Below are 24,118 nucleotides of genomic sequence, written 5' to 3' on the forward strand. Positions count from 1 at the left end.
CAAAGTTATTTATTCATTAACCTGTGCTGTGCCGTCTCCATCCGTTCTCGAACACGTGGCTGTCCCTTTCTCTGCACTCCTCCCTCGTAACAAATAGTGAACTGTGTCAATATTTTAATGATAGATTGTTAAACAACTTTTTTTATTTTTAGGACAAAATTCTGCAAAAACCCACAGAGTGGGTAAGATGTTTTGATTATGATCAGCGTTTCATTGAGTATTTTATGTTTATTAGTTTTCGAGTTAGATTGCAATTCATCGGTCCGCTTTTGAGCCAAACGGACTATAGATTATGATAAAAGGGCACTTTAAAAAAAAATGGTACTCGGATTCAATGTTTGGGACAATACAGAATGGGCATAATCTTTCTGATCTGGGAATATAACCGTATCCCAGTTATATAGATCGATGCCCACAATCACGGGCTCGTCTGGTGCAGACTCGATGATTTCCAGACCGCCATCATATGGCTGGACCAGTGCCAAGTGTGTCGTTAAACAACAAACAACACAAACAGAGTTCCAGTTTGGTGCTATCTCGGATTCTAAAGAAATAAGGGGCGGTGGGGTAGCCTGGTGGTTAAGGCGTTGGCTCGTCACGCTGAAGACCCGGGTTCGATTCCCCACATGGGTACAATTTCAATGTGTGAAGTCCATTTCTGTTTCCCCGCCGTGATATTGCTGGAATATTGGTAAAAGCGGCGAAAAACTAAACTCATTCACTCTATAAATAAAAACGGTATTATAATTTTCCCCTTAAACAATTCATAATTCCACACAACGCAGTGTTTAAATGAACCACGAAACTCAAAAACACATTTGGTATACTCCAAGACTATGAACGCTTAGGCAAGTACACTTGAGCCCGTTTTCTCTGACTCCCCTCTTGAAAATCACTCGATCACTTTCTGACACGGGGAATGTACACAAACTTGGAATATATGGGTAGGCGTGGCTGGGAGGTGCGGTCAAGGAGCTGCTTAAGTGTCAGCATACAAAGGTTGATCGTCTCTTGACCAGCAGGTGCTAATTAAGGTGGACGGTGACTCGTCTATAAAACATTAACGTCAGAAAGATTCACAGCGTTTTTAGGTTAATTTATTGTTTCGTGAAAGCAATATGGAGCATCTTATAGACCTCAAAAGAAATATCTGCTTTTTAAGTGTATATATGTGTGTGTGAAATGGAAATCATGTAATTGTATTGTGTCGCATCACTGAGGTCACTTGGATGCTATTGGGCTAATACTCGTGAAGATTCGGGTTAGAATTGATCTTCAGCAACCCATGCTTGTCGTAAGAGGCGACTAACGGGATCGGGTGGTCAGGTTCGCTGACTTAGCTGACACATGTCATCGCATCCCAATTGCGCGGATCGATGCACATGCTGTTAATCCCAGGATTGTCTGGTCCAGACTCGATTATGTACAGACCGCTGCCACATAGCTGTAATATTGTTGAGTGCAGCGTTAAACTAAACTCACTCACTCACTCACTCCTTATCACCGTACTTATACACATTTTGGGCATACGTTAGGCTAATATGTACATCAACATTATCTTATATCTAGATATTTATTTATAAAATAGTGAGTGAGTTTCGTTTTACGTCCCTTTTAGCAATATAGTCCAGCAATATCACGACGGGGACACCAGAAATGGGCTTCACACATTGTACCCTTGTGGGGAATTGAACCGTGTCTTCGGCTTCAAGAGAGAGCTCCTTAACCAATTAGCTACCCCACCGACCCGATTTATAAATTCACGTTGGTTTTTATGTCATAAGTTTCCATTTATACTCTAAATTAACATCAGAATTAACAACGAGGACAAGGATACAGCGCATGTCATTTTATGCTTGTATTAGAAGGAGTATACCTTCTCATTGATTTTGAAACTACCCATTCTTAATTTATAAACCGGGGCGGTGGGGTAGCCGAGTGGTTTAAGCGTTCTCTCGTCACGCCGAAAACCCGGGTTCGATTCCCAACATGGATACAATATGTGAAGCCCATTTCTGGTGTTCCCCGCCGTGATATTGCTGGAATATTGCTAAAAGCGGCGTAAAACTTAACTCGCTCACTCACCCACTAATATATCAACCCAGAAGATTTGTGTACCTGACATCCTTTCCCACATTAATTTGACACCAAATCCCGACATGCTTCAATGTACGTATTTCCGAAATTCAATCGGAATTTGTCACCAGAGTGTATTCAGTGACCATCAGTTTGGACAATCGAACCTGATAACGGTCAACACCCACCCGCGAGTCCTTAATCCTGCAGTTGATATTACCGAGTTGACGGACACTTGACCCCGAGTGGACACTACCGAGGGCTTTGTTTACTAGCTCATCACGGTTATCAGTGTAGCTCGGACAGTCTAGGAGCCAAGTTGGCTCATATTCTGGCAGAAGTAGTTCAGTTATTTATTATCAACTTGGCCAAAACCCACACAGCGAGGATCTAGGGGTGGGGAAGGTGGTGGGGATGAAGGGCAGGGGGAACAGACAGACGCACAGACAGTCACTCGGGCAGACACTCAGACAGTCAGAGACGTTATGGGAATACATCGCCTAACGGTATGCATGCGTTGAGTATTGCAATTTGTCTGTGAGATAGATTTACTTAGACAAAAGCTACTTAAACACCCCCTTGTACTCAGCTCTTAGTCCTGAAGCTAAACACGGCGATTAAGGAGCGTTTCGGAAAAAACCCGGTCCCTTTCGGCGGCCATCTTGGTTTTGAAATTACAACATGACGACGCGTTTCTCTTTTTGTTCAGTATGTCAGCAATTATAACATTAAACGATTTACACGCGTATGGTGTTTGTATCTGAGAAAAAAGATGCGACTTGTTAAGATTTGTGTGTTCTGAAGTGTGTACTGAATATCCTGTTTCTGTAAACTGACGGTGTGGTCTCAAAGCACCGTTCTGAGCAGACACGATCAACTGAAATTAATTGCTTCACAAACATGCACACGCGGCATGTTCTGATAAAAATAAAAGCGAACCGCGTGTGAAGTTTGTTCACCTAGTTCTTGATTGTCAGGACAAAGATAGTTATACATGTGATGTTTACACGTTCTGCGTCTTTGTTTGTCGTCAACTTCACAAGGAATATGATATTTTATCATACATGAAGAAGTACGCGCGTGGGTGCCGTGTGTGTGCGTGCGAGGGTTTGTTAAAAAAAAAGGAGGTTAATGGGTTTGGATTTTCAACGGGATACTAGTATTTGAAATGTAATTGCGTGGGAGATGCGAGATCCGTGCAGATCCGGGTTAGAATTGATCTTCAGCAACCCATGCTTGTCGTGAGAGGCGACTAACGGGACTGGGTGGTCAGGCTTGCTGACTTGGATCGGTTCCCAATTGTTACTGGGTTAATGGAGGTTCATTCTAACGAGTACCTTCACGGGTCACTGGAAGTAACTGGGACAGTCGAATGAATGTCATGCTTCTTGGTGGGGTGCCGTTATCAAATCATAATGTCGATATGGATGCTCAATAAGGATAAGTATTTTTGTGCTTACTTCATGTTCCAAATCGTACAATGAACGCTGTTTTAGCAGATATTTGTTATTTATGTGAAAAAGGTCACGTCACTTTTATCGTAACTCCACCTTGATCGCGTAGAATGGTGTTCCTGTCCTCGACCACAGATTTGCCAGAATATTCACGCCTATCGACATGGGGATTTTTTTAGTGCGGCGTAAAACGAAATTCATTGACGATAAGTCAGAACGTTACACATATATTTCATTGACGTCTCTGGACCGAGTGTAAACTAGTAAATCAGAGAATGTTCTCCAGTGCTGACCTTCACCTTGCCCCGACCCTTCACAGAACCCTTCGGTGTTGCCCTGAAGGTAACATTCAGGTCGACCTGTACTTCTGATTCGCCCGGATAACAGTGTACATGGAACTGCCAGTATGGCACTGTCGATTTGACACGTGTTCTTCCCCAGCAACATAATCCGTTTGTAGACTGGTATGTCACGCTGTAAAGTATGGCGAGGATATATACTTGGGAGTAGCGTGGATATACTGATATATTTATTGTAGAACGACATGAGTCTGAATTACGATCGGATAAAGTCTCGGGCGTTAATCCCTGCTGGGGAGAACAATGCCATTCTAGAGATACTGAAGGGTTAAAGAAAGTATACCTAGTTTGTGTTTTATGTAATTGAAAATTGACTGACTGACTGAGTTTGGTTTTACGCCGCTTTTAGCAATATTCCAGCAACATCACGGCGGGGAAAACCAGAAATGGGTTTCACACATTGTACCCATGTGGGGATTCGAACCCGGGTCTTCGGCGTGACGGGCGAACGCTTTAACCACTGGGCTACCCCACCGCCCAATTGAAAAGTGAAGTAACTGTTGTTAAAGGTGATTGTATTTATTCAACCTTAACTCATCCATGCAACAGTTTCAAAATATACTCCTCTACTGCGGAGTAAGTTTGTGTAAATAAATGGGTTCAATGAAGGCGGCAATGAATTGAATTTGCAATTTACCATATGATTCCTGCAATGTTACTGTGTTTGTTGCAAATTAGTGCAGATAAAAACAAATGATCCAAGGCAACAGGTTTAAGAAATCAATCACCAGTTGTGAATTATGCATGTTTCAAAAAAGATTTATGAGTTGAAAAGGGCGGTAGGGTTGTGCGCGGTAGGGTAGCCTAGTGGTTAACGGGTTCGCCACAACGAAGATCCGGGTTCAATTCCGTGTATGAAGTCCCCACCGTGATAATGCAGTATTATTTGCAAACTTTAGCGTAAAACTAAACTCATTCACTCACTATGCACGTGTACGTTGAAAAATATACCCAGGTGCAAGGTGTCTTTGAGGGCTAGATATACTGAGGGAAACAAATAAGGGAACACCACTTATTGCAGTGTTCCTTTACTTATTCTCAGGTTTTCACTTACAGTGCAATACAAAGCTTGTGAAGAAACCTGGAAAAGAATATAAAACACTTGCACTTTCATGTGTTCCCTTATTTGTTTTCCTCAGTATATTTTCAATTGAAAATCAAAATACATGTATGATAAAATCAACTGAGATATATAGTCCTATGTGACGGTTAGTGTATATACCTGATCCTGAAAAAGTTCCTCTGGCCTTCGTCAAACACACCATAAACATAAAGAAAAGCGGTTTCGTGTACTACATATTCACGAAAATCTGACACAAACCCAAAAGTATCCAGTGAGGGTAGAGTGAGTGAGTGAGTTTGGTTTTACGCCGCTTTTAGCAATATTCCAGCAATATCACGGCGGGGGACACTAGAAATGAGCTTCACACAATGTACCCATGTGGGGATTGGAACCCAGGTCTTCGGCGTGACGAGCCAACGCTTTAACCACTAGGCTACCCCACCGCCCCCCAGTGAGGTTAGAAGTGTGTGTAGAGTTCAGCAAAGAACTCTTATCATAATATCATATTGAAAACGTGACGGGACCACACCTCTTATGATATTTGTACAGGACAACGAAACAAAATGACTGAAATACGATGTGCTTTTCTTTAAAATATTTTTAAAATCTATTTTGAACATTAAAGTGAAAAAATGCATCACATGAAATCGACGTGACTTTTAGTGAAATACCTTCCACCTTTCAGTCAAGCTCGTGTACACAACAGATCAATTTCAAACTCTCCTCATTTTGACAGCGATCTACAAATCTCTCCTGGAGTAATGCCCTTCCCTTGGTCTGTGGAATTCCCCGATCATACAGATATTGCAAACAAGTGGGGAAGCTGATATTACAGATTTGGTCATGGCGATAATATTTGTTTGAAATCCGCAACGTGGTGAAATGCTAGTACTGCGATATAGGAGTTTCGTTGTATGGTATCTGGATTAGGTGGTGATTAGAAGTCCGATTTCACTGTCTGTCTCGTGAGTGACGTATGGCGCGTGGATTCGTGGTTGAAACTGATTTGAAATTGACATGCCATGTACAAGGTGAGAAAGTGCAATGTACATGAGGCGCTCTGTAGTAATGTTAAAAAGGTAAAAGGAGGGGTGGTTTGTGCGTGTGCGTGTGCGTGTGCGTGAGCGTGTGCTTGTGATAGTCCGATTTAATTCGAGTTTCCTACTGCTTGCCCCACATGATTGTCGATATCACTCCCCTATATAGTGTCCTTATATCGAGGGCTTATTTCATCCCTTTAATATTGACTACCAGGCAGTGCAACAAGAAGTACCATTATCTAAAGGTTTTGGTATAACTCGTCCGAGGGACGAACCCCAACGGGAGGACAAGGATGGTTGGGCTGGATGGGAAAGTCCAATACCAAATTTTGTACCAAACAATGAAACCCGTGAAAATCCGAATTACAACTGATCTTCAAAAAACCCATGCTCGCTGACTTGGTTGACACATGTCATCGTATCCCTATTATGTAGATCGATGTTGATGCTGTTAATCACTTGATTGTCTGTCCAGACTCGATTATTTTTACACCGACACCATATAGCTGGAATATTACTGAGTGCGGCGTAAAACAACAAGAAACCAAACAACATTCTACAAACACATCGCGGGATAGTTTCTACATTCTACAAACACATCGCGGGATAGTTTCTATATTCTACAAACACATCGCGGGATAGTTTCTACATTCTACAAACACATCGCGGGATAGTTTCTACATTCTACAAACACATCGCGGGATAGTTTCTACATTCTACAATCACATCGCGGGATAGTTTCTACATTCTACAAACACATTGTGGGATAGTTTCTACATTCTACAAACACATCGCGGGATAGTTTCTACATTCTACAAACACATCGCGGGATAGTTTCTACATTCTACAAAAACATCGCGGGATAGTTTCTACATTCTACAAACACATTGTGGGATAGTTTCTACATTCTACAAAAACATCGCGGGATAGTTTCTACATTCTACAAACACATCGCGGGATAGTTTCTACATTCTACAAACACATCACGGGATTGTTTCTACATTCTACAAACACATCGCGGGATAGTTTCTATATTCTACAAACACATCTATTTTATGAATATCATACCGGCAATAGGAAAGATAAAGACATATATCTGATGGTTGTTGATATGAAACAAACAATCAATGGGGGTATGATATTGTTATAGGTATTAAGATGGAAAAACTGGACAAAGTTTTAAACACATTTTGTAACATTTTATGGTATTGGAGATTGGAAGCACCACAGACTAATGACCAAGTTCCTGTATCCAAGGTACAATGCGTTTATCTGTAGTGTATGTTTATATCCCACGTTGGTCAAATCACGCACGTACCATATGTACATTCGTACATACAGACATATAGCTGGAACATTGCTGAGTGCGGCGTTAAACAACAAACCAACCAACCAATCCCACTAAAAGCCAGATCATGTCTGCCGATAGAGTCGGTTTTCAAAAACGGTATTCAAAATATTTAAATTGTATGTTCAAACTACCCCAAACAAAAGAATCTGGCATCCCTCTACTTCAAATCACAAAACACTTGTCAATTTCAAATCTATTTCACATATTGTATATCAAGCCTATATCACTTCGTGTAAATCGCCTTGTATATATCTGTCAAATCTGTAATCCTGTGAACAAAGCTGTTGAACTGACTCCCGCCGATAGAGCCTTAACCCACAATCAGACCCCGACCATCTGATCATGTGTGTATTGTTGATATCAACACCCTATTGTCAATAACACGCTGGATTATAGGGAGAAACTTCATGTAATCCTTGTCTATTTCACTCAGTGGCGGTGTAAATAGCACCTGACATACTGGCGCACCGAGTAGAGACGCCTCAAGATAAGACCGGTCGTACACCCCTGTTACGACGTAAATTGTAATAAAACGTAAATTGTAACACTTGCAGCAAATTGTAATAAACCTTGACATAAATTGTAATAAAAACGTAAATTGTAATAAGAATTGACGTAAATTGTAATACGCAAATTGTAATACAAATTTAAGTAAATTGTAATAATTTTAGTTGCGGTAAAATGTAATAATTACTATTTATAAAATTGTAATAACAGCTTTAATCATTCGTAAATACGCGTGTGTTCGTTTTTCGTTGCATTTCATACATCATGTAAGCTTGTTAGGGCGATAACTCCAGAAAGAAATGATGAATTTTGTTCAAATTTGGTACCAAGGTGTCGTGGCGAGATTCACCGACACCAGTTGAATTTAATGACCTTGAGATAATTTGCAAGGTCACAGCAAAAATATGAGTGTTTTGCCAATATAAAAATTGTTAGCGCGATAACTCAAGAAGAACTGACAAATTTTGCTTAAAAGTAGTACCCAGGTGCGTTGAAACGATGTGCGGACGCCAGATGAACTGGGCGACCTTCACATTGATAAATACTTATGGAAAATATAATAACCGCAGTATCAAGGGTGCTCTTAGCTAAATGACGAACAATCATATTCGTCCTGATGTATAATCGATATAAAATCTCCAAATGTCCTCTGTGCCATGTTTTTTGGCAAATATCTGTTGAGGTTTTGATATGTAAACATATACAGAGGGGGATTCTAACGGGTATATCTAACACACTAATGCATGTGAGTTGAGGTGAAATTGGGTTTAACGTCGTGCTTGAGAATATTTCGCTCATGACGACGTGCATGCGTGTGTATGTGTATGTGCGGCTGCTTGTACTAGCCCAGACAGAAGCTGGTTTTATAGTGCTAGCCCACTGAGAAACCATGCCACAGTGAAGCATGAATACCCCACTAAGACACAATATACTGACTCCGAGCCGACCAGTCCTTGTTGTACCCATTAATGCCGAGCGCCAGGCAGGGACCAACAAGTACCATATTTTAACGTCTTTTGGTATGACGCGGTCCACTAATGCATGTAGAGTTGGGGGTGGTGTAGTGTTCTAACGGGTATATTTACGAGGGGCGTCCAAAAAGTCAGACACACCTAGAATATGATACAAATGCAGCTGTTTTTAGGTTTTATTTTTTCTACATATTATCTGTCAATCACAAGCAAATTTGTTTTGCTATGTTTCAGCCTCACGATCCCAATTTTGTTACACTTTTTATCTTGGTACTCGCACAAAACGCACAATCTGCAATAAATGCATCACAAACTTCAGGAAACAAAATGTGCAAGTGAGTGAGTTAAAATTTTACGTCACATCGGCAATATTTCAGCCATATCGCGACGTACGTTACTTTTTGCTACCTGCATGGCCCCTATCTGGATTTAACGAATTTTGGCGTCAACCCCCTCCGAGTGTACAGCCACGAGCAATCATAGTTATGTATTCATTCGACCAAATTTATAAAGAATGTATTAATTACAGTACATGATCGATCAGAGTTGAGAGAGAATGGTTGTTGCATGAAGTCACTAGCCATTGTCGCTCTTTGCTGTTTCCTCTGATGACTTATCCACACTTTTTGTTATATCAGCTACATATTTAAAAAATGTTCATCTAAAGGAAATATATATCTGTTCTCTTTGACCGTAATATAGTAGTTTATAAATGTCCAAGGTTCACGTTCAAGCTCGTGCTTTGAACCCTTCCCCTTTGTTTACGTACAGTACATTTACAGTTTGCACCATTCTCATGCAGTTTATACTGTTAATCTCAATCTGAACACTTGTCACCCACGTCCTCATATCTTAGACGTGGACTGTGCATGTGAGACAAGCAGTGGGGGTAAACCTTGTTTGTTGTCAGTAACATGGACATTCTGTGCCTAGTTCCAAGGCGACAAGATTTTCTCGAGGGTTGAAGATGTCATACTGATTTTGTGGCTGACACTCCTACTGCTGCTGAGAGATTCTACACGATGGGCCCTGTTATTACTTTTGGCCCAAGGATAAAGTTTGTTGCGTGTCCCACTAGTGGGACTTGCTGACCTCGACTTCGTTAACTGCTGAACATTAAAGATAAATAGGCTGCATTTCTGAGCATATCTACTGTGATGATCCATTACGGTTCAGCCTAATGAGCCACAAGAAAAGCGACACGATCATTACACAAATTGTATATCTGATGTTTTCGATTTACGTAAACTAGCTCACATGATAAATAACAAAATGTTGAGAGGTTGTCGTTTAATATAAGACAGTGATTGTGTAGGTGTGTTTAAGAAACGTTTCATGTTAACCTAGCCAGTGGTTGCATCATTAAGTTTAACCAAATGAACAGTGGTCTTTTCCAAGAAGCCGTCTTCAGACGTCCTAAATGACGAGATAAAAGGATTGCATTTTTTAACCGGAACTATTGTGGCGATCCATTACGGTTCAACAAGAAAAGCGACACAAACATTACCCAAATTTTATGTCTCTAATGTCTGACGTTTACGATTACATAAACTTGCATATATTTATAAATTTGGATACTAATTAAAGTAAGTGTTTTCTTTCTATTCGCAGTCCTCGGTGATTAACTAGGAGTGAGTGATTGAGCTATAATTTAAAGTCACATCGGCAGTATTTCAGCAATGTCTTGACTAAGAAAGTTGTAGATTTATAAATGAATAAGAAAACAAATTTAGAGAATAGTATTCCAAAAAAAGAAACGCATAACCCGGACATCTGTCGCGAAAATGTTGAATTTTGAGTTGATGTTGAGTTCCTCCGGAGTCCAGGCACCCTGGCTGCTGTGCTCTCACCCGTGGCAGTACGATCACGCAAAAGTAGTACCCGGATGTACCGATCTTGGGCTGCAGTGGTCACTCGAGATCTGCCTGTACGGGGACAGTCATTTGTTATACCTGTTTGGTTGTAACGAGCTGCAAGCCGTGATATCGTGCTCAGACTAACATTCAGACGCCTGGCAACAGAAAATTGGTAATCTCCAGCGTGCATTCTTTCAATGGCGATGTTCCGTGTCGCAGTCTAAAGACCTGGCGTATTGATTTGACCTTGAAACTCCTTCAAAACGAATGCCGATTTCCGAAAGTAATCTGGATTTTATAGCCAGACAGCGCATACTCTTTGCTGCACAATTTCAACTGGAAGGTGATTTCTGTTGCGTTGTGGCGATGCCTTTATATTCTTGTAAGAAATCTCATCAAATTCAACATTTTCAGGTAAAGTCGACTCTTCACTTGTGCAATTGTGCAAAATTATGTTATCAACACTTTTGTTACATATTTTAACGATTGTCTGAACACAATAGGTAATTAATAGATTTTTAAAAATACAAAATGCCTATGCGTTTCTGTTTTGGGATAGTATACTTACTTGTCTGCAAAGGACAGTAAAACAACCACATTATCACAGATATGAATTTAAAACCGGTAATTAAATCTAAAATATTTTAACTATAAATGACAATACAATATAAAAACAGGCTGTAGATTGCCCACAACTGAAGGTAGATCACCATACTAGGGACCATGGGGACTTACAGTACATTTGCTTCCTGCATGGATCCTAGCTGGGTTTACACCATCCCTTCAGATGTTAGCAATTTTGGGCAATCTAGCCATAAATTAAAATGACATATATACTGCGATTACAAAAGTAGCAAGTTAAGATATACGTTGAACGTTTGGGGACTTACGTAATCCCTCAGGAGGACAATATTTACAGTACTTTAACCCCCTTTGAGGATACAGCCCTGAACAATCCCAGTTGATAATCTAAACTACTAATTATAAAATATTTATCTATTTACAAAACATATCAAATTTATGCAACAATTCTATTTCTTTTACAAAAACAGTTTTTACATTGAAATACTTATCCTTGTGATGGAAAAATCAATACAGTCAAGCAGGACATGCTCGACCGTGATTCTTTCATCACAAGGGATGCAAAACGGAGGATCCTCACCTTTTAATAAGTATTCATGTGCATATCGCATATGGCCAATGCGACGTCGTCGCATTATGACCTCCTTAAATCTGGACTGACAACCCAAGTAGGTGTAAACGGTAGTACGTTTTATTTGATGTAATTCATTGATACCTGCTTGATGATAGCTATATAATCGGAGTATGGAATTAGAAGTGGTGTCACAGATTTGTTGAGTGCTGCCTTAGAAGCTACATCGGCCCTTGTATTACCAGAAATGTTTAAATCATCCACAAATAACGATCCATCAATTGAATCATTTAAAACATTTGTTAAAATGTTAATCTTTATACTAAACAATGTGGCACACAAAATACAGCCTTGTGGGACACCCTGATCCTGACTATAATGATCAGACAGGGTAGAACCCACTCGTACTTGAAATTGTCTGTCATTTAAAAATTTGGCTATAGATTTGGCATTTAAATCTTTTAAAATACCCCATTTCCATGTAGTGTCGTATGTTTTTTCTAGATCGAAAAAGATCGACACTGCATGATGTTCATTAATTACAGCGTTTTGGTAAATGATTCAAACCGCACTAAGTGATTAGTACTGTTTTTACGAAAACCACATTGAATGTCAGTTATTAGGTTCAAAATATGCAAGAAACATTTTGTATGTTTGAGATTGGTAGAAGTCCGCTAGAATCAAACTTAGATATTAAAGTGCAAAAAAAGGCAATTTGAAACTACAATCGCTTGTTCAAGTGACTCCCCCTTCATGTTTACTGAAAGAGTTTTTTTGGAAACACTACCCACCCCCTTTCAGATGACGTAGGGCGGTGGGGTAGCCTAGTGGTTAAAGCGTTGGCTCGTCAAGCCCAAGACCCGGGTTCGATTCCCCACATGGGCACAATGTGTTAAGCCCATTTCTGGTGTCCCCCCGCCGTGATATTGCTGGAATATTGCTAAAAGCGGCGTAAAACTAAACTCAGTCAGTCAGTCAGTCAGTCAGATGACGTAATCATAAGGACATAACTTATTCTAATGTTTTCACTTATTCATACATGATTCCAAGGGTTTAAACTAAATACTGAATGGTCACACAAGTGTCAGCTCTCAATATATTGTTTATCTTAACACAATGTTTTTGAAAGATTAAAATAGGTGTGTCCTTAAAAACACAATCCCCGTCTAAATATAAATCAAGCAATCCAAATCTCTGACTGTTGATTATGACGGGAAGTCATCCTATACTATACTGAACATATTTTATATGATATTATCTGAAGGCATACCATTATCCAAGAGGTACCAAATGACAGGTCATTTTTCATGTTCTGCAAATTTTTAAGTAATATTATATCCCAATGTGTTGTGATGACTAATATCTCGTTAACCACATTACCCACATATGTGATATTTCGGATATGACTTTGCTAACAATTCCTTCAAAATATAATGGAAGCTTTTCAAACATTGGACATCGAGAATATAGTTAGGCTGGCTACTTTTTCAACGCCCCTCGTAACATACTTAAAAGAAAAGAGAACGCCGAAGGAAAAAAGGCATTTCGATCTCTGAATACGTCTGACCTACTTAGATACAAAAAGCAAAGGAATAAAGTAAATAATCTGAACAGAATAGCCAAGTTAAACTTTTATTCTAATTTTGATAACTATTTATCACCTCAATCTACTCAATGAGGTGGTGAATGGATGATCTATAATTTTTTTGTTGAAAGGTACTACTTCATCGGGACCCGTCCCCATCTTGTATCTAAAGGGGTGGGTGGGGTAGCCTAGTGGTTAAAGCGTTCGCTCGTCACGCCGAAGTCCCGGGTTCGATTCCCCACATGGGTACAATGTGTGAAGCCCATTTCTGGTGTTCCCCGCGGTGATATTTCGGGAATATTGCTAAAAGTGGCGTAAAACCCAACTCACCCACTCACTTGTAACTCATGATTCTGGGATACCTTCAGTTTTTTACAGATTTGGATAAACCTCAAACATTAAATAAATATGTTGTATATGTTTCAAATGTTAATGACGGCGGGAAGACTTTGCCACCTGCTAGCCATCACTGTGTTAACGGTATAACAAATGTCATTGTAACCGAAAAGGTTATAGCTGAACCTCTTTGTTGTATAATAAATTTTATCACTGTGAATGTATTTCCGACAATGTGGAAAACGGCACTGTGAATGTATTTCCGACAATGTGGAAAACGGGTAATGTTACTCCTATTTTGAACGAAGGAGATACATCCCTCCAAACTAATTAACGGACCTATTGGTTTACTATCTATCCTGGGGAAAATTCGTGAAAGAATAATAATAATAATAATAATAATAATAATAGGCCATTTATATAGCGCCTTTCCACGTCACAGGGATATGCTCAAAGCGCTTCCTGAGCTCAAGTTAAAACTATATACAGTTGGCAGGTACGGATGATTGGAAGTCACTTGTAGCGAAGAAATAGATGAGTCTTTAGTCGTGTTTTGAATGTACTTAGGGAAGGAGATGATTTTAACTCGATAGGGAGAGAGTTCCACAGAGAAGCTGCTGCATATGAAAAAGGTCCTTGAGCCAAATGATTTGAGATTGTAGCTCGGGACAGCAAGTAACAGTAAAGCATGTGCATAACCACTTCCATGAATAAGCATTTCAAGTAAATTCCTGTCAGGTTTTACTGCTAGTCATTCTAATACATCTCAACTCATAGAAATTCATCATAATATATGGTCAGTCCTACATAATCGCCACCTTTACTGTATGGTGTTTTGTGACATTTCAAAAGCTTTTGACAGGGCTTGGCATAAAGGTTTATGGCACAAATTAGAAAATTATGGTGTTTGCGGAAACGTACTTAATGGGTTAACTAACTATCTATCTGATAGACGACAGTGTGTCTCTGTTAGTGGAACTTTATGAAAAACTAAATGTTACTGCAGGGGTTCCTCAAGGATCTGTCCTTGGTCCATTTGTGATCCTTGTATATATCAATGATTTACCTGGAAATTTATAAAATATCACAAGAATGTTTGCCGATGACGCATCAATCGGTGTTGCGGGAAAAGATGTAAAATTCATAGAAGCTACTCTCAACTATAATTTAGTAAAATTGAATAAATGAGCAGAAAAGTGATTACTTAAGTTTAAACCTAACAAGACTAAATTTATGCTTTTCAACTATGGACATTGGCCTCAAGTACCTGACTTGATCTTCCTCAATGAACATTTGGAGCGTGCACATAAACATCAACATAAACATCTTGGTGTTATCAGACAATACAAAGTGGCGTCATCATGTAACTGCTGTAATAGAAAAGGCCTCTAAAATAGTTTCCTCATTACGGTCGTTAAAGTACGTCCTATCTAGAAATAGTCTATCAAACATATATGAAATGTACGCTAGACCTATCTTTGAATATTGCTTTGAGGTCTGGGATAATTAATTATTGTACCGCAGATATTTGTGACAAACGTCAAACGGTTCAGCTTGAAGCAGCAAAAGTTATAACCAGTCTGCCAAAATTCGCTTCAAGAGCTTGGGCCTTATTCTCGAAACGTTCGTAGCCCTAAGACTTCTTAACTTTGATCGTAGCCAATGTGTTAAGAATGGGCTTAAGAAGTTCGTAGGGCTACGAACGTTTCGAAAATAGCTAGCCTGGTTTGTATAGTAAAACAAGTTGGTTACTTTTATAAGTTAGAAGTACACATAAGAAACTTTGAACCTTATACAAAATTGTTAACATGCAAGCGCCTGATTCTCTTACAGATTTACATCCACCATCTACGGAAACTATTTATCAATACAATTCTTTTAATTTGGTTGTCATTTATCAAACAAGTAGTGAAGTTGTGCATTTTTATTATAGATTCTAAAATCTATGGATATTATTGGGACATTGGTAACTTTTATAAGACATTATTTGACGACATGTCTCGTGATTGGAATATAGCCGACTTTACAGAAGATAAATATTAACACGGTAAAACTAGACAAAGTTTTACCAATATTTATGACAGTATATATTATTGAAAACTGGACATGTACAGATTAACTGACCACGGTTCACAATCTTCAAGCTGCCAAGGGTCACATTGATAATGAACATCCGAAACCAGTATCTGGTCCGGGTCTGCAGATAGCAATAAGCTAATCAAATGCACTGTGAACTGCACCCATCAACACCGATGTCTTCAATACGTTTATGAAAATTATCATATAATCCGGTCAAGATAGAGTAGCTTAAGTGCGCAGTTGGCACCGTATCGTCAGTCGAGTTAGGCAATAGGATTTAGATATAGCAACTGAAGTTCACAACAACAACTTTATCGTCAGTGTATCAGTAAATGGGATTATCTATGATAACTGGAATAGGTATAAAACAGGGACAACACACAGTCACAAATCGTTCAGTGACTGCTGTGTAATAAACTCCTTGTTTATTTACTCAGGTAAGAAACTTTACTTTCTTCTACTTTGACATATATACCATTGTTATTCTAGGTTAACTTTAATCTATTGTAAATACCTTAACTATAAGTTACAACCCTGGCAGTACCTTCAGGTTTATGTGGAACGAGGCATCCCTTAGTATGTGTCTCATATCTTCTGTATTGCAGTTTAGGATTGTGTATTCCATACTGATTGACACTACACTGTTTTGTGACTATTATAGAATGTATAGAGCGTGTCGGATATTTTAACTATTTTATTACGTTGTGCATGAATACTATATGCTGTTTGGGACCGTTACAGAATGTAGATTGTATGAACCCCCACTGGGGTGATGTGTAGAGTTCTGAACTATTGTTGTGTACATTGGAATATGTGTCGCGATTAATGTAGCATGTGTCGTGTATAACGAATCTACATGTGATGTTTATGTACTTTGATATCTGATTGCATTCTGAACATGTTCTAATAATTAATTGTAAACTATGCTATTATTGACTGATTATGTAAAATCGTTCAGTGACTGCTGTGTAATAAACTCCTTGTTTATTTACTCAGGTGTTGTGTTGTGTGTGGGTTGGTATGGGCAGACCTCTTGCCAAGCGAGCTGATTCCCCAAAACTCGGTATGAGTGCCCTTGCAGACCTATATCTTGGTATTTTCTGGACCAGAGGAAGGGATATGCCGATATTTAGGTCGTTAACAAGCAACGTGACGTCATAAGATTGTTCATGATGTTATTTCAACATGACAAAGTGATATTTTATCAGGTGCATATCGTATGAAAACATATGACCCTTCGTTGGTTATAAGCATTGATATCATCATTATTTGAGGTTAATGTCACCCGTTGATTTCTTTGTTGTATTTTGGGCTGTGAAACTAATGTTTTCCTTAGTGTACCCTTGGCAATTAAATGTCAACAAACATTGTATACCTTACAGAAGGTTTGACTTTACTTTGATAACGAGCACATATGATCGATTCCTTGAAACAAATTGATACAATTCAATAGCATTTCTACATTTTATTTTAAATGCATCAATCAAATACAACAAATGAGTAGACAGATTGACTGCTATGTGGCATGGAATAACCAGGCACCAGAGATTCATGAAGTTCTTAGCAAATTTAACATCAAATTCCCTCTCATTAAAAGTACTGTAATATGAAGTAATGTGATGAAGAAAATAATACGAACCCGGTTAAACTGTGACGACGCAATATATGAATGTATGATCGAAACATAAATCATAATAAATCACATATGATCAAAACATCAAATTAACTCCAAATATGTCCTTACGTCAACATTGATAATAATTTCAAAATGAAGAATAATAAACGTACTTTCAAAGCTTATACAAACAATATCCTGTTAATTTTGGATATGCCATGAAGAACTTCAAAATGTAATAGAATTAACATTAAAATATTGAAATCTCGTGAAATATTGCTCGTGAAATGTGTCCTTGCGTCAACAGTGAAAATAACTCCATAGTGAAAAACAATTAACTTTAATATTCAAAACAAACACAAATAATCTCTGGTAGTTTTAAGACGTGTCACGAACAATTTCACAGCTGGTAGAACTAACATGAAATTTTAGAAACCAATTTCTAACAACATTTTCAAAATCCGTAATGAACAGGATTTTTGTCACAAACACAGCTATTACCCCCGCCACATGTCGATATGTGAATATCGCAATAATCTTCTGCGTGACCGTACAAATTATCTAAACGTTACCGAAACTGTCATCGGATACAATAAGCGAACAAATTCCACCCATTAGTTTGGGGAATATCGCAAGAATATTCGCTGCGACCTTGAAAATTATCCGAAGATCATTGAATTCGACTGGCACTAAAAAGCTAGGCATGTGCAAAACAATACAATTTTCGCTGTGAACTCAAAATGAACATAAGTTCCCAAATCAACTGGTGTACTATGTAGGAGGAATCCCGCTAATACACCTTGATATAAAATTGGATCAAAATCTATTATTTTTTCTTGAGTTATCGCGCTAACAATCTTTATATTGGCAAAACCCTGAGGTTTTTGCTGTGACCTTGCAAATTATCTCAAGGTCACTAAATTCAACAGGTGTCGGTGAATCTCGCCACGAAACCTTGGTACCAAATTTGAACAAAATCCATCATTTCTTGAGTTATCACTCTAACAAGCTTATGGATGTATAATTAAAACTGTTATTACAATTTACGTAAATATTTAGTATATTTTACCGCAACTAAAATTATTACAATTTACGTCACTTTTATGAAAATGAATTGGGATTGGTGAAGTATATCTGCTTATGTTAACACCGCTCCCATGCAACATAAAATAAAAAATTAAATGGAGGATGTGACGTCATCGCTATTGACTATTGCATAAATATATTTTTAAGTACATATAAATATATACAGATTACATCAAATACAACTATTCTTTAAGTAGTCACAATTAGAGACTTACAGTTGTGTGTGTCTAACAAGCTATTGTGGGAATATAAATCAATCACGAGAAGGTTGTTTCTGGTTTACACAAGGAGTAAATTCTTTGTTTCCGTTCAAACAATTATCCAGGTTATAACGGGTAGTTGATATCCACAAGAGCAACACGCACTGTCTATTAAATGTCTGTTATACTTATCGGCGTTTAGGTCGCTAGATCCGAGCCTGAGGCAGCAATGAACGATTTGACAAAAACAAGAGCCATAATTAAGATCAATATAAATCTTATTTTCGGTTTTTGTAATTAGGTTTTAAATTTTTTTGAGACTGCATGACTCTTTGGAATTTGGTAGGGCATTCCATAAATTTATTGTGTCGGGTAGAAAGGGTTTGGCATATGGGGCATTTCGACTGTAAATTTCAGAGTTATTTCAGAGTTATTTCTTAAACTATAGCTTGTAGTTTCGGAGACGGAGTAAATCTGAGTAGGAAAATTAATTTGTCTTTGATCACGAAGTTACCTACACAAAGTGTTTTATTATTACAGATATTTACCTGAGTATGTTAATCATTTTTTCTTATAAAGTTTCATAAAGTTACCTCCACAAGATTCAGTTACATAGCAAATCAGTAATTAGCTAGGCTGAATCCATTCTATCAGACAGGGGAGTATGGTGTGTTTTCGTTGCTAATTACCTACTCCACTGTCTCATAACTGGGAGTCTCACGACTGGTAGTTCTCACAAATGGGAGTAGACCAGCCTGACCACCCGATCTCGTTATAATTATTCGCCTCTTACAAGCATGGGTTACTGAAGACCAATTCTTACCCGGGTCTTCACGGGTCCTCACATCTCCCACGTAACATTTCAGTTCTGAGTCAAATATCCTTTTCTAAATCCGGGCGCTGGTGTAGCCTAGTGGTTAAAGCGTTCCCTCGTCACGCCGAAAACCCGAGTTCGATTCCCTTCATGGGTACAATGTGTGAAGCCCATTTCTGTTGTCCCCGGCCGTGATATTGCTGGAATATTGCTAAAAGCGGCGTAAAACTAAATTCACTCACCCCTTTCTAAATCCAAACCCTTTAACCTCCTTTACTCGGAGGGCCTGACTTAGCGAGGACATCCAACACGAGGTATAACGAATTCGGCTATATCGATTTTCTGACATAACAAATCTATTCTTTCAATAGTTTTGAAATTCACGAGTTTTTGATATAATAAATCTTTTAATTTTAATCCCCTTGAAATCCCCGGTCTTGTATACAATATTTCAATGCCAGCAGTGGTGCTGTCCAACTCGAATATGGACAAGTCGGCAAAATCGTGTTTATGATATAATAAATCTATTTATTTTGATTCTTTGAAATCCAAGGGTCTTGCATGAAATATTTCAATGCCAACATTAAGCGTAGTCGACTTCTAATATAAAGACGTCGCCTGAATTGAAGTTCGGATATAACGAACACCTACCTACTCCATGAAATCTTTGTTAACAGAAACAGACCCGCCATGAAATATTTAAATACCAAATCGAATATAAGGCGGTGAGATACCTCGAAGTTATCTTCGGATATAACGAACCCATTTTAATCGATTATGATTAAATGCGACCAGACATAAGTCCTATTTATAAGGAACAGCCCTATGACGAATTTCGGATATAACGAATCCCCTTTAATCTAGCTAAACAAGACACAGGCACAGCATAGAATATTGATCGCCGAGATTTAGCGCAACCATCCTCGAATATAACGACGAATTTCAGATACAACAAAGTGGTACTTATATATACTTCATCACTATATAATATATCCAGATTAATTTAACCTGTCTGTATAACTTGTTTATTTGCATATATACTTGTGTTTGGTATCTGTAATTCTAAACAAGAGAATCTTGAATATTGTGCCACCTTGGACATAGCGATAGATTTCGAACTCTCAGCAAAATATTTACGTTGATGGTCAGTTCAAAGGGAGGTAACTTATGTCACCAATGCTGGATTTCATGCGATGATAACGTTTCAATACAAGATCAAATCATGATTCGTTTGTTTCATTGGAGCGCCGTCGAACTAAATTTCGTCAACCACATTTCTGCTCATATTTATGGGATTCAGTTAGGAGTTTCAGAAAAGCTGATTAGGCATTCGGTGCCCGCAAATTTTAAATGGAACCGACGATTGAAAATAATGTTATCATTGTCGATTAAATTGCAACAGAGAAAGAGTAAGTATTGCTTGTTAAGTAAACAATCCCGGCATCCACCCCCTCTATCCCTCTTCCCCACCCCTCCTGACCTCTCGTTACCCACTATAGGCTGCTTTATATTGTTTCAAGGGATAAAATACTACTACTTTTGACTTAATGTTTGTCTATATTTAGACAAGGGGTCCAACATCCAGCTGTCGTGGCGTGTTGTGAATGAAATACTGTGGGGTCGATGGAAAAAAAACACGTTTTCAAATCATTCAGTTCTTACCCCCAGTGGATAGGAATCAACTAATTTATTCTTGCCCCACTGTTAGAAATGTCCTTCCTATAATAATTTCTTACAGGGTTTCGACCAACGTGGTATCATAGAAAGTCGTGATTGCAATCTCTCTTGAAACGGTAAGGTTACAATCAGATAAATTTAGTCTGGAATGCTTGAACCCAAATTCCGCGAAATTGTGACCTTTTAAAATTGTATGTGCCTCAAATAATATAGAATATCTCTGCCACGTGGGTCCCTCGTAGATTGTCGCTTGTAAAAGTGTATATATACTGATACGATGACTAAGCATGGCTGATAAAGGTCAGATTTACTATAGCACGGTGGGGTCACACAGTTGGCACGCTCCCGATGTATAGATTTTCCGATTACAAGATTCCTCCCGAAATGTGAGCCTGATGCTAGTTGGTTAGGTTATACGTGGCGCCATTACAATATCTCATCAAATAAACTTTCAAATGAAATACTCTCCGTTCCTTTTAAAGACAGTTAGCAGGTTGATAACGCAATGCCAGACCATGTAAAAATTTTACTACTGGTTAATTCGTGCCCAGTGATGTACACCTTGAGCAGATCAAGTCAGGCATCTATACACCCCTCCCCCCCACACACCCCATCCCCCAGAAACACTGAACTAAAATGTCAGAACAGAGCAGAGCATGTATTACTTTCAGGCCACTATCCGAGGCATATGATGTTTAATCTACATTATTATTCAAAATACATGTATGGTAGTGGGACTAAAAGATATATTTATGCCCATACCAATTCAAAAATATTATGTAAGGGTAGATGAGAGTATGTGTTTATATAGAGGACTTGCAGTTTAGTATGTGGAGAGAACAGAGTTTACTTAACTTTCTAAGAACAGATTTGTTCTTACTTTAAAAAATAGTGCACCAATTTTAACACGTTTGGATGAACATAAAAATATGGAAACAACATTTATTTCTATATTTTGTAAAGTAATCGCAGCACAAAAATGCCTGGTATTCATCACATGGTATTCATTACTGCTTAACCAATTATGTCAATTATGTCATTTTCTTTGTCAATTATGTTGTCTCATTGTTACATTCAGTATACACATGTATATACATCTCCTCCTCTTCATGTATCATTCCTGCTTGACAACGGTACAAGAATCTGTATAGAAACGTCGAACTCACGGAATAAAGAAGTTGTAATCCATAAAGTTGGTTCTATATTGTACGTCTTAACATAAAATGCCACTCAAACAAGGTATTCATCACCAACGCAGTTGATTTCAACATATTTTTATTCATGAAGATGGGATTGGTGAATAAGCATTACTGCTTATATTAACACCGCTCCCATGCAACATATAATACAACATGAAATGGAGGATTTGACGTCATCGATACTGACCATTGCATAAATATAATATTTTTAAATATATATAAATATATACAGATTACATGAAATACAACTATTCTCTAAGTAGTCATAAGTTAGAGAGTTACATTTGTGTGTGTCTAACAAGCCATTGTAGAAATATAAATCAATCATGAGAAGGTTGTTGAGTAAATTTAATTATTTTCCTGAGAAAATTTGAAGCGTTGTGTCTTGGTTATATAAACGTGGACGGATTCAACTATTTTCTGGTTTACACAGGGAGTAAGTTATTTGTTTCCCTTAAGAATGGTATCCAGGTTATAACCAACGCAGTTACACTGACATAGGTTATAGGTTTGTTCCATTAAGGGTATACCATTCCATGTGCCTAGTTCAGCTGATTGTCTATGACATAGTGTCCGAAATTGAATAAATGGATACCACTGGTTTATAGGAAGCTTACTAAAATACGGTCAACCCTAACGTTTTCCAGTACTTATTTACACACAGTTCACCATCTTCATATAGTAGTACTACTGCTACACGTTAATAATGCACTCACAGATTTCCATAGTAGTATCATTTCGCTACAAAAAAAATCCCACCATCGTCAGCAAAAGCCTTGCCTACAATTCTCGTGAATCTGGTTAAATTTCATCATAAACTCCTGCCTTTGTATTTCCTAGCGGTACTATTGTTTATCTCCCAACAATCTTCTGATAAGACCGGATCGTCTTGGGTTTCCTTTTTCCTGAATTCGTCATCCGTATCTGTCTTTTGTCAGTCTGTATGAAAAGAGACGGAGGAAATCTAACACCTTGTCGACCACATCTAACACGTGCAGTCAGTACATGCCTCGCATGCTTCAAGAAAGGATTTGCTTGCGACAGCTGGAGCCTTTAATTATGACATGGTTCTTAAACTACCTGTAGATGTCCAGGGACCTACTGGTGAATTATTAGGCCGTAGAGGCATTCAAGGTGTAGTTTAACTGACAAGCTGCAACTCATCATCCTTATCTTTTTCAAGGTAATTATTTATCATTTCTAAAAAAACAAATGAAAATCTTACAAAGACATGCTGGAACGCATTTTCGTAGCATGTGACGTTTGTGATGCGGGTTATATGAACATCAGGATGAAACAAAATACACACCCATGTTTGGTGGCTAAACATGAAACACATAGGAATTGTGTATTCGGTATATTTAACACGGGTGTCGACTGAACGTGCGTTTCGATTCTCCACTGGAGCTCTGTTCAACCGGGGCGGTGATATAGCCTAGCGGTTAAAGCGTTCGCTCGTCACGCCGACGTACCGGGTTCGATTTTCCACATGGGTACAATGTGTGGAGCCCATTTCTGGTGTACCCCGCTGTGATATTGCTGGAATATTGCTAAAAGCGGCGTAAAACTAAACTCAGTCAGTCAGTCAGTCTATTCAACTGGGGCGGTGAGACAGCCCTAGCGGTTAAAGCGTTCCCTCGTCACGCCTACGTACCGGGTTCGATTTTCCACATGGGTACAATGTGTGGAGCCCATTT

At 38.5% G+C, this 24,118-nt stretch overlaps 2 long non-coding RNA genes across 2 annotated transcripts in view; both read left to right on the forward strand.

Annotated features, from left to right (window-relative positions):
- The window catches only part of LOC124286230, a 78,595-nt gene that overhangs the window by 30,913 nt on the left and 23,564 nt on the right, over positions 1 to 24,118 (forward strand). The window lies entirely within an intron of this gene.
- On the forward strand, positions 618 to 22,384 carry LOC124286231. Its single transcript, XR_006900991.1, has 3 exons — positions 618 to 630; positions 11,851 to 11,857; positions 22,195 to 22,384. It is a non-coding gene; the product is annotated as an uncharacterized LOC124286231 (long non-coding RNA).

The sequence above is a fragment of the Haliotis rubra genome, unplaced genomic scaffold (assembly GCF_003918875.1).
Source record: "Haliotis rubra isolate DU_JTF1 unplaced genomic scaffold, ASM391887v1 Scf379, whole genome shotgun sequence".
NCBI classification, from domain to species: Eukaryota; Metazoa; Mollusca; class Gastropoda; order Lepetellida; family Haliotidae; genus Haliotis; species Haliotis rubra.